The sequence below is a fragment of the Pinus tabuliformis genome, chromosome 9 (assembly GCF_031772625.1).
Source record: "Pinus tabuliformis cultivar Carrire ecotype Pingquan chromosome 9, CPIR1, whole genome shotgun sequence".
NCBI lineage: Eukaryota > Viridiplantae > Streptophyta > Pinopsida > Pinales > Pinaceae > Pinus > Pinus tabuliformis.
In genome coordinates this window covers 33,692,704-33,706,919 of record NC_142307.1, presented here as the reverse complement: position 1 = coordinate 33,706,919, position 14,216 = coordinate 33,692,704, and the positions used below count along the sequence as shown (strand labels likewise).

At 37.3% G+C, this 14,216-nt stretch overlaps 1 pseudogene; it reads left to right on the top strand.

Annotated features, from left to right (window-relative positions):
* Positions 1-1,097: 1,097 nt before the first annotated feature.
* LOC149146975 (DNA damage-binding protein 1b pseudogene) lies at positions 1,098-1,829 on the top strand (annotated as a pseudogene).
* The last annotated feature ends 12,387 nt before the right edge of the window (positions 1,830-14,216 follow it).

Sequence of the window (14,216 nt, the reverse complement as noted above, 5' to 3'; positions counted from 1 at the left end):
GGTCAGTCCTCCTGGCCTTCCCTCCACATGCCAAGTCGAGTAGTTGATTTCGGTCAACTGAAAATGGTTGGAGAATACGGGCTGCGAAATAAGAGAGAACTCTGGAGGGTTCAATACACGTTGAGCCGCATACAAAATGCAGTGTGTATGCTTCTCACACTGGACGAGAAAAACCCTCGCCGTATATGCGTATGAACAGGTATGGTCTACTGGACGAGACTCAAAGCAAGCTTGATTACGTCCTCGCTCTGATACCAAATTACAAAATTACAACAAAAAACTATAACAAAGACACAGGTAGAAATACCAGCAAACGTGAGACAAAGCTCACACAACTTCCTTAATCTCTTTGCTCAATTACATCATACTTATATAGGAAATAACACAAACTAATTCCTAACCACTCATAACTAATTCTGTTCAACCACCTACAACTAATTCAGTTCAACCACTCATAACTAACTATTTCTGCATTATTCTCACAAGCGTTAGGTGACAGGGCCACAGTTATTTGCAGTAGTAACCTGAGGTTGGCGTATAGTAATGTGAGTGTGGGAGAAGTTAATCATATGTGTTCTTTCCATTCAAAATCTTTCCCTAACAGCATTGTGGTTGTAAAGGAAGACATGCTTTCTTTTGGTTCAATCGATAATATTCAGAATATTTACATCTCATCAGTTCATCTCGAGGAACACCCATATCGTATTTGCTATCAAGACAAGTCTGGAACATTTGCCATCTGCAGCATGAAGTATGGTTATGATGAAATGCAAAAACACTTCATTCGTCTCTTAGATGAAAAGACATTTGAAAATATTTCATCATATCCACTGGATATGTATGAAGAAGGTTGTTCAATCCTCAGTTGCTCATTTACAGATGATCATAACACTGTCTATTGTTGTGTTGGGACAGCTTATCGGTATCCTGATCAGGAAACTATATTTAAGAAGGGCCGAATTTTGGTCTTTTCGGTTGGAAACAGACAACTGCGTCTGGTTACAGAGAAGGAGACAAAGGGAGCTGTATACAATCTCAATGCTTTTAATGGAAAATTAGTTGAAGGAATCAACGAAAAGATTGACTTGTAAAAATGGATGATTCGTGATGATGTTTCCAGGGAGCTGGAGTTTGAATGTGGACATCCCGGGCATGTGCTTGCACTCTGTGTAAAAACCCGTGGGGATTTTATCTTAGTTGGTGATTGTGTACAATCTATGTATTTGTTGGTATACAAGAATATTGATGAGAGGGGAGGCATATTAGAAGAGAAGGCTCACGATTATAGTGTAAACTACATGACTTTTGTAGAATTTCTGGATGATGATACGTACGTTGGTACAGATCAGAAAGATTTCGACATTTTTGTGGTGAAGAAAAAGAACGATGCTGCAATTGATTCGGAAGAGGAAAGAAAATTGAAACTTGAAGGTGAATACCATTTTGGAGCTCTTGTTAACCAGTTCAGGCGTGCATCTTTAGCTCAGCCCTTGCCCTTGTATGGGAATACCATTCCTACAGTAATATTTGGAACAACTAATGGTATGATTGGTCTTATTGCATCACTTCCAGAGGAGCAATATCAAATTCTTCAAAAGCTGCAAATGCATCTTGTGAACGTAATAAGAGGAGTAGGAGGCTTAAACCATGAGCAGTGGAGGTCATTCAACACTGGTGACACAAGGAATGTGAAACAGTTGCTGGATGGCAATTTGATTGAGTCTTTTCTGGATCTCAACAGCCAAAGGATGAGCGAAATTGCAACTGCCATGACCATTCCTATTGATGACTTATGCAAAATGGTGGAATACCTTGCCAGCTTACATTGATATCTTTTATTTTATTTTTTTATCCAATGTACTTTTGAAATAGGAAAAATTATTTTGCTTGCGGTTTGTTTGGTGCCGTAATTGGTTAGGAGAACGGGTTTTGAGTTACATATATTGAATATGCTTTTTGGGTTACATTTCAATTATTTTTTATCTAACATCTAACCCTGATGATGTAATTATTTGTTTTGAGTTATCATTTGTTAATATAAGAATATGTTTTTCGGGTTACAGTTTAATTATCTTTATTTGTATTTTTAGATTATTTATGGACATGTTAAGTAATAGTTTATGGAAAATTTTCACAAAAATAATTGAAATATAGAATTATGTTAGGAGAACTGGATTTGAGTTACCATTTATTGAATATGTTTTTTGGGTTACATTTCAATTATTTTTATTTGTTGCAGTTATTTTTTTTTGAATATGTTTTTTTGCGTTACATTTCAATTATTTTTATCTGTGTTGCTATTATTTGTTGTGTCATCATTTGTCAAAATAGGTTTACATTTCAATTATTTTTATTTGTATTTTGAAATCATCTATATTTATGGATGGGTTAAGTAATGGTTTATGGAAAATTTTCACAAAAATAATTGAAATATAGAATTATGTTAGGAGAACTGGATTTGAGTTACCATTTATTGAATATGTTTTATGGGTTATATTTCGATTATTTTGATTTGTTGTTTGTTTGTTGTAGTTGTTTGTTTTGAGTTACCATTTGTCAATATAAGAATATGTTTTCTGGAGTTGCATTTCAATTATTTTTATATGTAATTTTAGATCATCTATATTTATGGGCTGGTTAAGTAATGGTTTATGGAAAGCTTTCACAAAAATAATTGAAATATAGAATTATGTTAGGAGAAATCTTTTCGAGTTACCATTTATTGAATATGTTTTTTTGGTTACATTTCAATTATTTTTATCTTCGGTTGTTTGTTTCTTGTAGTTTTGTTTTGAGTTGCCATTTGTCGATATAGGAATATGTTTTTGAAGGGTTACATTTCAATTATTTTTATATGTATTTTTACATCATCTATATTTATGGACAGGTTAAGTAATGGTTTATGGACAACTTTCACAAAAATATTTAGGAGAAATGATTTTGAGTTACCATATATTGAATATGTTTTTTGGGTTACCTTTCAATTATTTTATTTGTTGTTGTTTGTTTATCGTAGTTATTTGTTTTGAGTTACCAATTGTGAATATAGGAATATATTTTTCTGGGGTTACATTTTAATTATTTTACCTGTATTTTCAGATAATCTATATATATATAAAATAAACTGGTAGTATTTTCATTATATTGACTAGAAATGGGCCAGGTCCGTTACAAAATTCAGATTTGTTCTTTTTGCAACTTCCATCAAATTACATTGGATAGGGACCTTCTTGCTACCACTATTATTTACATACGTTCTTATGACAAAATTATAACTATATATTTTCCAAAAAAACACCACTATATTCTATACATCAATATTGCATATATGTAAATTAAGACGAATTCAATCAGCTGCTACCAGGCTCAGCTTCTTCACCCGCAAGAATGTCCACATAAGTGGTCAGTTCCTTCGCATCATTCTCTTCTTCTTAACTACCGTCTTAATACTCTGACGACCCGTACCACCACAATACAACATCGTCCTGATGCATCATTCAAAGGATGTGACATGAAGAATTATGTTGGTTTTTGCAAATTTGACCTTGTTCTAATAACACGCCCGCGTTGGCCTAACCATCTTCCAGATGGTTATTGGCACACAACACGTGGAATAGATGAACTTTTTCAAATTTTTTATAACATATATGTAATCCTTACCATGATTGAAGAGGTTTCATCTTCTAGGAGAGTGACATTCTTGAGAAGCTTAATACATTTTTGGATGATCATCATGGAATTGCCAACTATATACAGAGTTTTGATACCAATATCCAAAATTATTTTCAATCATTGCCAGAGTGAAAGGGATTCTGCCTGATTATTGGTCGTAACGCCCATATCACATGCATACTTTACTTTTGGTTTTTCTTCAAGGTTGATGATTACCCCTCCTGCTTCAGCCTCCCCGAGTTACCTTTCAAAGCTCCATCAAAATACAGTTGATTGTTTCCGCCTTTCCTTTGCCATTTAGTAAATTCATTATCTTTCAATCTAATACAAAATTTCGGTATTTCATAGGACCTTAAGCAAGGAGATTTGTGGATGGGGGAGGAGATCTCGATCCAACGTTTTTCAGAACTATATATCTCTTTCATATTCGAAGCATCGAATCCCTGGGAGGATATGACCTCAAATAGAAGCATCATTCCTTTTATTGTTGTAGTTTCAGAGCTATGTCATTGATTTTGGAAGATAATATGATTACGACACAACCATATCGACCAACACATACATTTAGGGATTGCCACCCAACATCGCCTTAACAAAGAATTTGGAGAACAAGGGAATTTATGTTTCCAATGAATAAACATATCACTCCAATCATCTGAAACTTGGGAAATGGAGGCCAAAGGTGCTAGAGTGTAAGATCCTGATTCCAATTATTAGAGCCTCAATCTATTATACACTAACAGATCTATTCTCATGTTGATTTAAAAGTAATAAAAGGAGCTTGCTGACCTCTCACAAAGCTTCAAACATTTAACATCCTATCATTTTATCATAAGCAACATAAATTAAGGTGAGCATTCCATTGATATCAACTTAACAAGAGTAGTCCATGGAAAAATACCTGTTCCGGCGGTTGATGATGATACCCTTGTCCTATAGCTCCAGCTGAACGCTCCTTCTTACCGACCCAACCGGATTTACCTCCCAGCCAACTAGGAAACAAATTCCTAGCCCAGGAAACCTCCACATGTTCCCTAGATCTCCGTGCCCAAGTCCAACCAGACATAGTGTGTCCTCAAGAAGAATGTTCAAAACCAGATAACAATACTTTCCTCCTCTCAAACCCAAGAAACCTCCATAGATTTCCAAGGTCTCCCAAAATCATAACAAGTCCAAACAATCACCACCAACCCCCACAATCATAAGCAAGACCCCCAACCCCCCTTTATTCCTTCCCCCTTCCATTTTTATACCCTCCTACCCTTCTCCATCTCAACCACCTCTCATTAATGTCATTAACTTCTCATCCATCCTTACAGTTGACTTCTCTTCTCCCAAGTAAGCTAGGAGTACATTTGGAAATGTGACATGAATATAAAATTGAGAATTTAATGGGAAAGGATCATGTCTCCTCCCAAGTAAATCTGAAAAGTACATTTGGGAATGTGTGGTGTAATTACATGGAGAGGACCATGTCTTCTCCTTAGTAAATGTGAGGGTACATTGGGGAATGTGAAATGAATATATATATATTGATAATAAGATGGAGAGGACTATGTCTTCTCCCAAGTAAATGTGAGGGTACATTGGGGAATATGAGATGTAATTACACGGAGAGGACCATGTATTCTCCTTAGTAAATGTGAGGGTACATTGGGGAATGTGAGATGTAATTACATGGAGAGGACCATGTATTCTCCTTAGTAAATGTGAGGGTACATTGGGTAATGTGAAATGAATATTGTCAGGTCAGGTTAACTCCAGACTTGGCATGACATGGTATCAGAGCCAGTCCTAAGAATAGTCGTAACTCCTCTCATTGATTCTCTGCGCATCGGTTTTGCTGCCTCTCCACCCCTGACAAAGGCTCAGATCCCAGCTTCTGTTTCGCTGCCTCTCCACCGCTGCCTCTCATTGATTGTCCTGCGCATTTGCGGGGTAAACGTTTCCAAGCAAGTCTTTCTTGCTGTCCGAAGAAACCCACTACCAAAAAAAAAAGGCCTCTGTCATTTTCCCTGAGGCCGAGGCCGGACTGTATTTTCCTCACTGGTCCTTAGCTGTCTCTGGCTGTGGAGGCTCGTCCAAGTACTTGAATACATCGTTTAAAACAAAGTAGTCCTTGTCCTGAGGAGCAAGGAAGAAAGACTGTGTGAAATTCCGTTTTAGACCATCTTTTCCATTCAATACGCCCGAGAGTCCACAGTCTTTATCTCTGCTGTATAGTCACTATAGTCTAGTGAGATAATCTTATCATTTATCGCCGCCATGGTTGTTGTACAGCTCATCTCTCCATTTGGTTCTAGGCGGCCAAGCTTGCTCGAATCCTGATAAAACCTGAATACCATTTGGGGCGACTGGTGGAGAACATGGTAATATTGATGCACAAAGGTGTTTCCAACCGCTGAGTCGGGAGGGACAGCGAAAACGGCTACAGGGTTCACTTGCTGGGTCGTCATGTTTCTGAACCGATATGTTGAAGCAACTTTTGGACGCAGTTAGTCTTCAGTTTGGAGATCTTTGAAACCATCTTTTTGCATGCACTCTTGGCGTTGTTGGAGCCGACTTGTTGCGGAGACTTGATACCAACTTTGGAGCTGTATTGAAAGAGCACGTTGGAGCATTTCTTGAATCACTGTTGGAGTATTGAGAGAGCACGTTGAAGCATTTTTTTTGAATCATTGTTTGGAAGAAGATGACATGTTGCGAACAACATTGTAGAGAGAAAGCGGGGGTGCCGAGGTATTTAATCCAATATGTTTTGTTATAGATTGCCTAAGCAGGCTTCCAAGTCTACTTACAAAAGCCATTGTGCCCCTTCAACATGCAAAAATCAGAAGTGCTAATCGGCCCTCAGCACGATTACTTCACTTAAAAATCACCGAACTGAGACCAGGACGAAACCCTGCTTAAACGCTCGTTGTCGGAATCTATTTCTCCCGTCTTGTATCGGGCATACACTCCCTCCACGAGCCCCTTGCCGGATTCAAGGCCGTCCTGCTGGTTCTCTACACCAGTGAAGTCAAAACGTTTAAAGTATTTATATATTGCGCTGCTTTCAAAATAGTGATATATTAATACAGTGAAATGATATAGTCATATACTGCGCTGCTTTCAAAATAGTATTGCATATATATTGAAGTGATATATTGATATATATTGAAGTGATATATTGAAGTGATCCCTTGAGCGTGTTTTTATCAAAACATAGTAGTATTGCAGTGATATAAGAAATGCTAATGCTTCTATCAAACGTTAGAAGAAAATAAAGTGCATAAGTCTGTGGCATAAGGATTTTTTTTTTCAGCAGAAGAATTTTTACAAGTTGCATTCAATCATCTCTATGGTATGGATAGTTCTCACTAGCAAGGAGAACTATCCTGAATGGTCCCGGATGATCAAACACACCCTCATCTTCAATTAGTTGTGGAAGGGAGTGTGTGTCGAAGAAGGAGACAATGACCCAGTACAGCCTACATCAGACAAAGAGCTCGTCATTTGGGATAACAAGAACAGCAAAGCATATGCATTAATCGCAGCATCTGTAAATGAAGAAGTAAGTCGCCATATTTCATCATATTCAACTGCCTTTGAAGCTCTACAAAAACTCAAAGAACTCTATGACTCACATTCTGCACTTGAAGTTGTTCAGCTCATGATTAAACTCTTCACCCTTGAACTGAAAAATAATGATCCTCTTGCTCTTGCATCTGAAGTTAAATCCATAATGCATGATATCAAATCCACTAAGGTTGAGCTGGATATCCCTCTTATTGCTTTTCTCAAGTCACTTTATCCTACTTACTCCAATTATCTTGAGTCTTTACAATCAAATGGAAATCTTAAAGATATAACCTTTGACTCTCTTGTGAAAAAGTTTGCTGAAAGAGAAAAAGCCTTTGGAAAGAAGACAGTCCCTGAATCTTCTGAAGAGACTGTCTGCCTTGCTCATAAAGAAAAGCATCCTGCTCATGATTCTACAAGAGGAAGAGGTGGATGAAGAGGAAGAGGAAGATACTTCAGAGGCAGGGGGGGCAGACACTCTCAAGCAGAAAAGGCAGATCTGCATTGCATTCGCTGCAAACGAAATGGATCACATGATGCTTCTACATGCAAGCTACCATGGGACAAAATTGAGCAGAAAAGAAACCAGCAGAAAGGTAAAACTGATGATACAGACAAAGGTAAAGCACCTGAATCCGCTCACTATATTGAGGCACAATGTAACATTGGAGTAAATGAAGATTTGTTTAATGCTTCACTTGCTTCTTCGAAAAATGATTGGTTGCTTGATTCAAGAGCAACCTATCATATGACTCATAGGAAAGATTTTTTTGAAGATTTCACTGACAATGTTGATGGAGCAGTATACTTTGCAGATCAGTAAAAAATCAAGCCATCAGGGCTTGGCACAATCAGGCTTAAACTGCCTGGTCTTCCAGACTTTCTTCTGGATCATGTTCTATATCTCCCACAACTCAAGAGAAACTTGTTGTCCTTGGTCCACATCCGCCAACAAGGTTACTCCATTCATATGTTTGATGGCAAGCTTGAGTTAAGAAAAGCTTCTGACCACTCACTTGTCATGAGGGGAATAGAAGAATAAAGGCTTCTCAAACTGCAAGGAACCTCTGCTCATGCACAACATTTCTCATATATTTCTCATCATGAAGAAGGTACACTTCCATCAAGTTTATTATGGCATGCTAGATTTGGACATTTAAACTATGACAGTCTCCGCTTGTTGAAGAAAAATGGTGTTGCTGGTTTGCCTACAATTCCTAGAAAACATAAGCAATGTGATGCTTGCATTCTAGGAAAGCATAGCAAACAGTCTTTTCATGATTCACATTCAAGAGCACATAGGAAGCTTGAACTCATTCATTCAGATTTATGTGGTCCAATGCCTGTTCCTTCTGCAAATGGAAATAAATATATCATGACATTTATTGATGATTACACTAGAATGTGTTGGGTTTATTTATTGAAGAACAAATCTGATGCTTTTCAAACATTCAAGAATTTTCATAAATGGATTGAAAATGATGCACAATCTCATATTGGGTCTATTCGCACTGATAATGGAAAAGAATATACATCAAATGAATTTGAACACTATCTTCGCCAACATGGGATTAAACATCAAACAACTGTGCCTTATAATCCTCAACAGAATGGTGTAGCTGAAAGAATGAATAGAACAATCTTGAATATGGTACGATCCATGCTTTTCTTCAAAAATGTAAAGATAATGTTTTGGGCTGATGTTGTTCTATGTGTTGCATATATAAAGAATAGATGTCCATCTAGTGCTATAAGAAACAAGACTCCTTATGAATTGTGGTATGGACATGTTCCTTCGGTAAAACATCTCAGGATCTTTGGTTCCACCTGTTATGCTTTAATACCAAAGGTACATAGAAACAAACTTGGTGCTAGAAGTCGTAAGTGTATCTTCCTGGGGTATTCAAACACATCTAAAGCATACCGCCTCTATGATGAAGTAAATAAAAAGTTTGTTTTATCTAGAGATGTCATTTTTCTCGAATCATCCAAATCTGACAATGTTGTTGAGCAGCAACTTGATCGCTTGGATAGATTCGCAGAAAAAAAATCATTTCAAGAATTTGATAATCAGATTCCACATCTTGAAGGGGGGATTCCTATACTAGAACAACATGGGGAATCTTCTTCTGAAGAACAATCTCCTCTGCATGAAACTCCAACAACGGATGATGCTTTAAGTGATGTAATTGATAGAATTGGGAGACTCAATCTTGATTCAATCCCAACTCAATCAACAGAGCAGCCTGGACCATCTCAGAAATGTCCCCCAAAGTGGCTGACAAAGACACTTGAAAGTGTTCATCCTGATGAAATTGGAAAAACAGGAACCAGAAATACAAACCGACAAGATGGAGGTGATGTAGATGACTCTAATTCACCTTTTGATATGGATGTTACTTATGATTGTGAATTGAACTTGTCTACAGATTTTGAACCAACTTCCTTCAAAGAAGCTGCTTCTCATGATGAATGGAAAGAAGCGATGCAAAAGGAGTATGATGCCCTCATAAAGAATGGCACTTGGAAGCTGGTTGATCCTCCATTTGGAACCAAACTAATTGGCTACAAGTGGGTCTATAAGAATAAATACAAAGTTGATGGCTCACTTGACAAGCACAAAGCTAGGCTTGTGGCAAAAGGTTTTGCACAGAAGGAAGGGGTCGATTATGAGGAAACTTTTTCCCCCACAGCAAAATGGGCCACCATCCGGACACTCTTTGCACTAGCTGCTCAGAATGGTTGGAAAGTCCATCAAATGGATGTAAAAACTGCATTCTTGAATGGAGATCTAAAAGAGAATGTTTTTATGTCCCAGCCTGAAGGATTTGCTGTAAAAGGACATGAACATAAGGTATGCAAACTTGTGAAGTCCCTGTATGGCCTCAAACAAGCACCATGAGCCTGGTATGAAAAAATAACTGAGCATCTTCTGAAACTCAACTTCAATCATTTTGATCTTGATGTTGCAACTTTATTTATCAAGAAAGTTGGAAAAACAGTTGTATATCTTGTGGTATACGTAGATGATCTTTTAATGACAGGGAACAATGAAAGCTATATTGCATCCATAAAGAAAGAATTAGGAAAAAGTTTTGAAATGACTGATTTGGGCTATGTTCATTATTATCTTGGCATTGAAGTAACCCAACATCCAAAATCCATATTTCTTTCTCAAAAGAAATACATTGGAGATTTGTTAAACAGATTTGGCATGATAGAGTGCAATCCTCTTTCTACTCCAATGGAACAAAACTTAAAGCTCACATCTATTGAAGGAAAGGAATTTGAGGATGCAACAAAGTATAGACAGCTTATAGGAAGTCTCATCTACCTCACTAATACCAGACCAGACATTTCATTCGCTGTTGGAATCCTCTCTAGGTTTATGCAAAAGCCTTGTGAGGGACATTGGTCTGCTGCAAAAAGAGTTCTAAGGTACTTGAAGGGAACTCAAGACCTTGGAATCAAGTATACACAGGTGGACAACTTTAGCTTGATTGGATACTCTGATTCAGACTTCGATGGAGACAAAGAAACTGGAGTATCTACTTCAGGATATGCTATGAGTCTTGGATCAGGAGCTGTCTCTTGGAGATCACGCAAACAATCAGTTCTAGCAGATTCCACAACAGAAGCAGAATACGTGGCAGCAGCTGAAGCAACGAAAGAAATTGTGTGGCTCAGGAAAATTCTTGAAGAATTGCAGGTAAAACAAGTACAATCAACTCCACTCATGATTGAAAACACCTCTGCAATAAAGTTGGCCAAGAACCCAAAGTTCCATGATCGTACTAAGCACATCAATACTAAATATCATCTGATCCGACATCATGTTGAGGCCAAAACAATCCATCTCCGTCATTGTTCCACAAATGAGCAAATTGCAGACATCTTCACCAAAGCGCTTGGAAGAGAAAAGCTTGAAAGATTCAGAACGATGCTTGGACTCACCAACATCCCTTCAGATTAAGGGGGGAATTGTTGACACCTAATCCTCAGCGGTTGGGTGTACCCGGAATGTGAACAGTCATCAAGTAGATGAACTGTTCAGTCACATTCCTGTATATAAGCAATAGTTACCTAATGAAATAAATCAATCAGTTTCCTTCTGCCAAGTCTGGAGTTAACCTGGCCTGACAAATACATATATTATGAAATAATGGAAGGAGACCATATCCTACCTAATATTCAATTTGAGAAGGTAAGTGGGGAATTTGAATAATGGAAATCATGAATTTTATATTAGACCAATATTTTTAGATAATGTAAACATTAACAAAATTTGTAGGATAAGATTTAAGTGGGGCATTACATACACCCCTCCTTCAGAAAACTTCGTCCCGAAGTTAGAATGAAAAGATGCAAGGAGCATAGCATCCAGAGAGAGTTATAACAATAAAATCGGATAATTACGACAATGACATTTCTTCCCATCAAGAGTCTCCAACTGATCTATATCCTCCTATCCACCCTGGCCTACTTCCGTTCCTGCCCTATCCGTCCTCTGCTGCCTTATCAGTGGCAAAGGCCATACTGACCACTGATAAAACCGACATGGTGGGAGCGTCGAATGCCTCGACCGAACTTTCTCCAACAGGCATCTGGCAATCGTCATCACACGTTTAGGGGGAGCGTTCAGCTGTCCTCCCCACGATTCCAGGTTTCGGAGGATACACGGTGGGAAACACCTCCACCCCTCCTTCAGAGCACAGACCACACTACAGAGCTGGTTGGACTTGTCATCGAATAATCCAGTCAGGTCATCTTGCCACCTGTCATTTGCATTTTACTCATGTCATAAGAGTGCATATCAAGTAGATACCAAATGTAATAGAACAATGTACATCGTACCTTTCCTCATTGGTTGTCTCGACCTTCCCCAATGGAATAGTAGATCTTGGTTATCATACGGTTCTTTCCAACCTATAGTTTAGTTCTCATCCATGCATATATACAACCACAAAATAGATATAGATACATGATCTTAAACATCATGTTTATTAAGCCCAGTGTCCACGTGTCAATTTTTGTTGTTCATACTGGAAATAAATCTTACATCAGATAAATCATAATTTCACTAAGTCATTGATTAGATAAATCATATCTATATAAGCCTATACGATGCAACAATAACTCTGACAAGTCATGCACTAGATAAATTGTAACCAAGTAAGTCACACATCTGGTCATACATCCAACATTTCCATCATCAATACCAAATCCATCAATTGATTTTCACGTGTCCAACCAAATGTGTATAATGTTCATAAATAACAACATGGAACTGCAAAATAGAACCTTAACATAGGTGGCTATCTACGTTAAAAGGGGCATCATAAATGCTCATGTGACATCCTTGTGGAACCCTTCAATAACAATTAGAGTTGAAATATATTCAACTATCCGTCATGGAAAATAGCATTTGAACCTAGATATCCTATAAGGTGGTACCAAACCAAAATAATGGTAAGCAACGGATTAGTGCACTATCAATTTCACTATAAGGTGTTAGTATAAGTTTTATGCATATAATTTCTTTAAAACCTTAGTGAATATAAAAGTCCCGCTCTTCCAATTTGATGGTTTTTCATCTTCCAAACCCATTTAGTTAATCTTGGAAATAAACGACTCGAAACTTCAGAAACTATTTCCAACATGATTTTCATACTTTATTTTTTTGTAAATTGAGAGAAATGTCCTCTAAATGCCAAAAGGTTCAAATTTATTATATATTTAATCATTGTTTACTAGTACTAAAACAATTTCATGATATATAATGCAGCTCACAATATGACCAGACAAATGAGAAATAACTAAATGAATGGAATAATTGCCTTCGCCCTGCTGCTATTAGTACTTCCCTTCCAAATGGCACTGCATCTCTAAAGGTGCCTACTCCTTTCACAAGTGGCCAGTGACCACAAAAGTTGTGAAGAAAGTTGAGGGTCCTTTTATCCAAAATTAGAGACACATTATTTTTCACGGCTTCTTATTTATTTATTTATTTAGGGTAAGAGTGTGTTCTAATATTTTCACTGGTCTTTTATTGACTAAATAAGCTTCCATTTTAAAATCCCAAATCTTTAGACGGTTCCTCAAATCAGCATTTGTTTCCAACTATCATAAAACTGTGATTTCCCAACAATGTGGCACAATTGGATGGGTCTTTGAAAGAGTTTTAATCATTTGCAAGCTGAGGAAAGCTTTCTTTGCATGCACCAATACATTTTCTCTTCTGTCATATCACTGTGAGGGGCATAAACTATGAGGCATAAGCATTGCTTTCCTTTAAAGAAGGACCATTGTCCTCCCCCTCACAAATAGTAGCATAATGAAGCGGTCTTTGGCATTCTTGGTTTAGTGTTTTATCTTTTCATGGCTAACAATGGTGTCTTATCCACATGAGCAATCCTTTCAAACATTGACAACAAAAGAATACAATGCAAGAGAGAAATAAGAATTAACATAAAATATTCCTTGAAAGAGTTTGATTCAGTTATTTCCCTATCTCTACAACCAAAATCAAACAACTATTGATAAAAATATTTAGCATTTATCAACTCAACCATACATCAATCAGGTTATGAATCTCTGTCAGGTTGAGATTTAGGACGGGTCTTCTTAAGCTTAGTCCTGCGCTCAACAAAGTGATATCTTCCAAGATTGTCTCCACCAACTCTCATATTGCGCCATTAATTTTTGCCTGGAAAACACTTTCTTTAACACTTGAGCTTCAATTTCCACATGTCTAATACAAGGCATGTTCATAATTTCTGATATTTGAAAGACCATCGTTGATTCGTTTTCTTGTTCCTAGGCATTTTCCTTCCATCCATTGTTATTCTATTCAAGTAAGATCACTCAGTGGATATTACAAATCTCCATGACCACCTTAATGTACCAATTTTCTAGGTCTCACATGATTTTTCTACCTAGGTCTTGATTCTCATTGAGTTGCTTTGTATACAGGTGATTTCCTT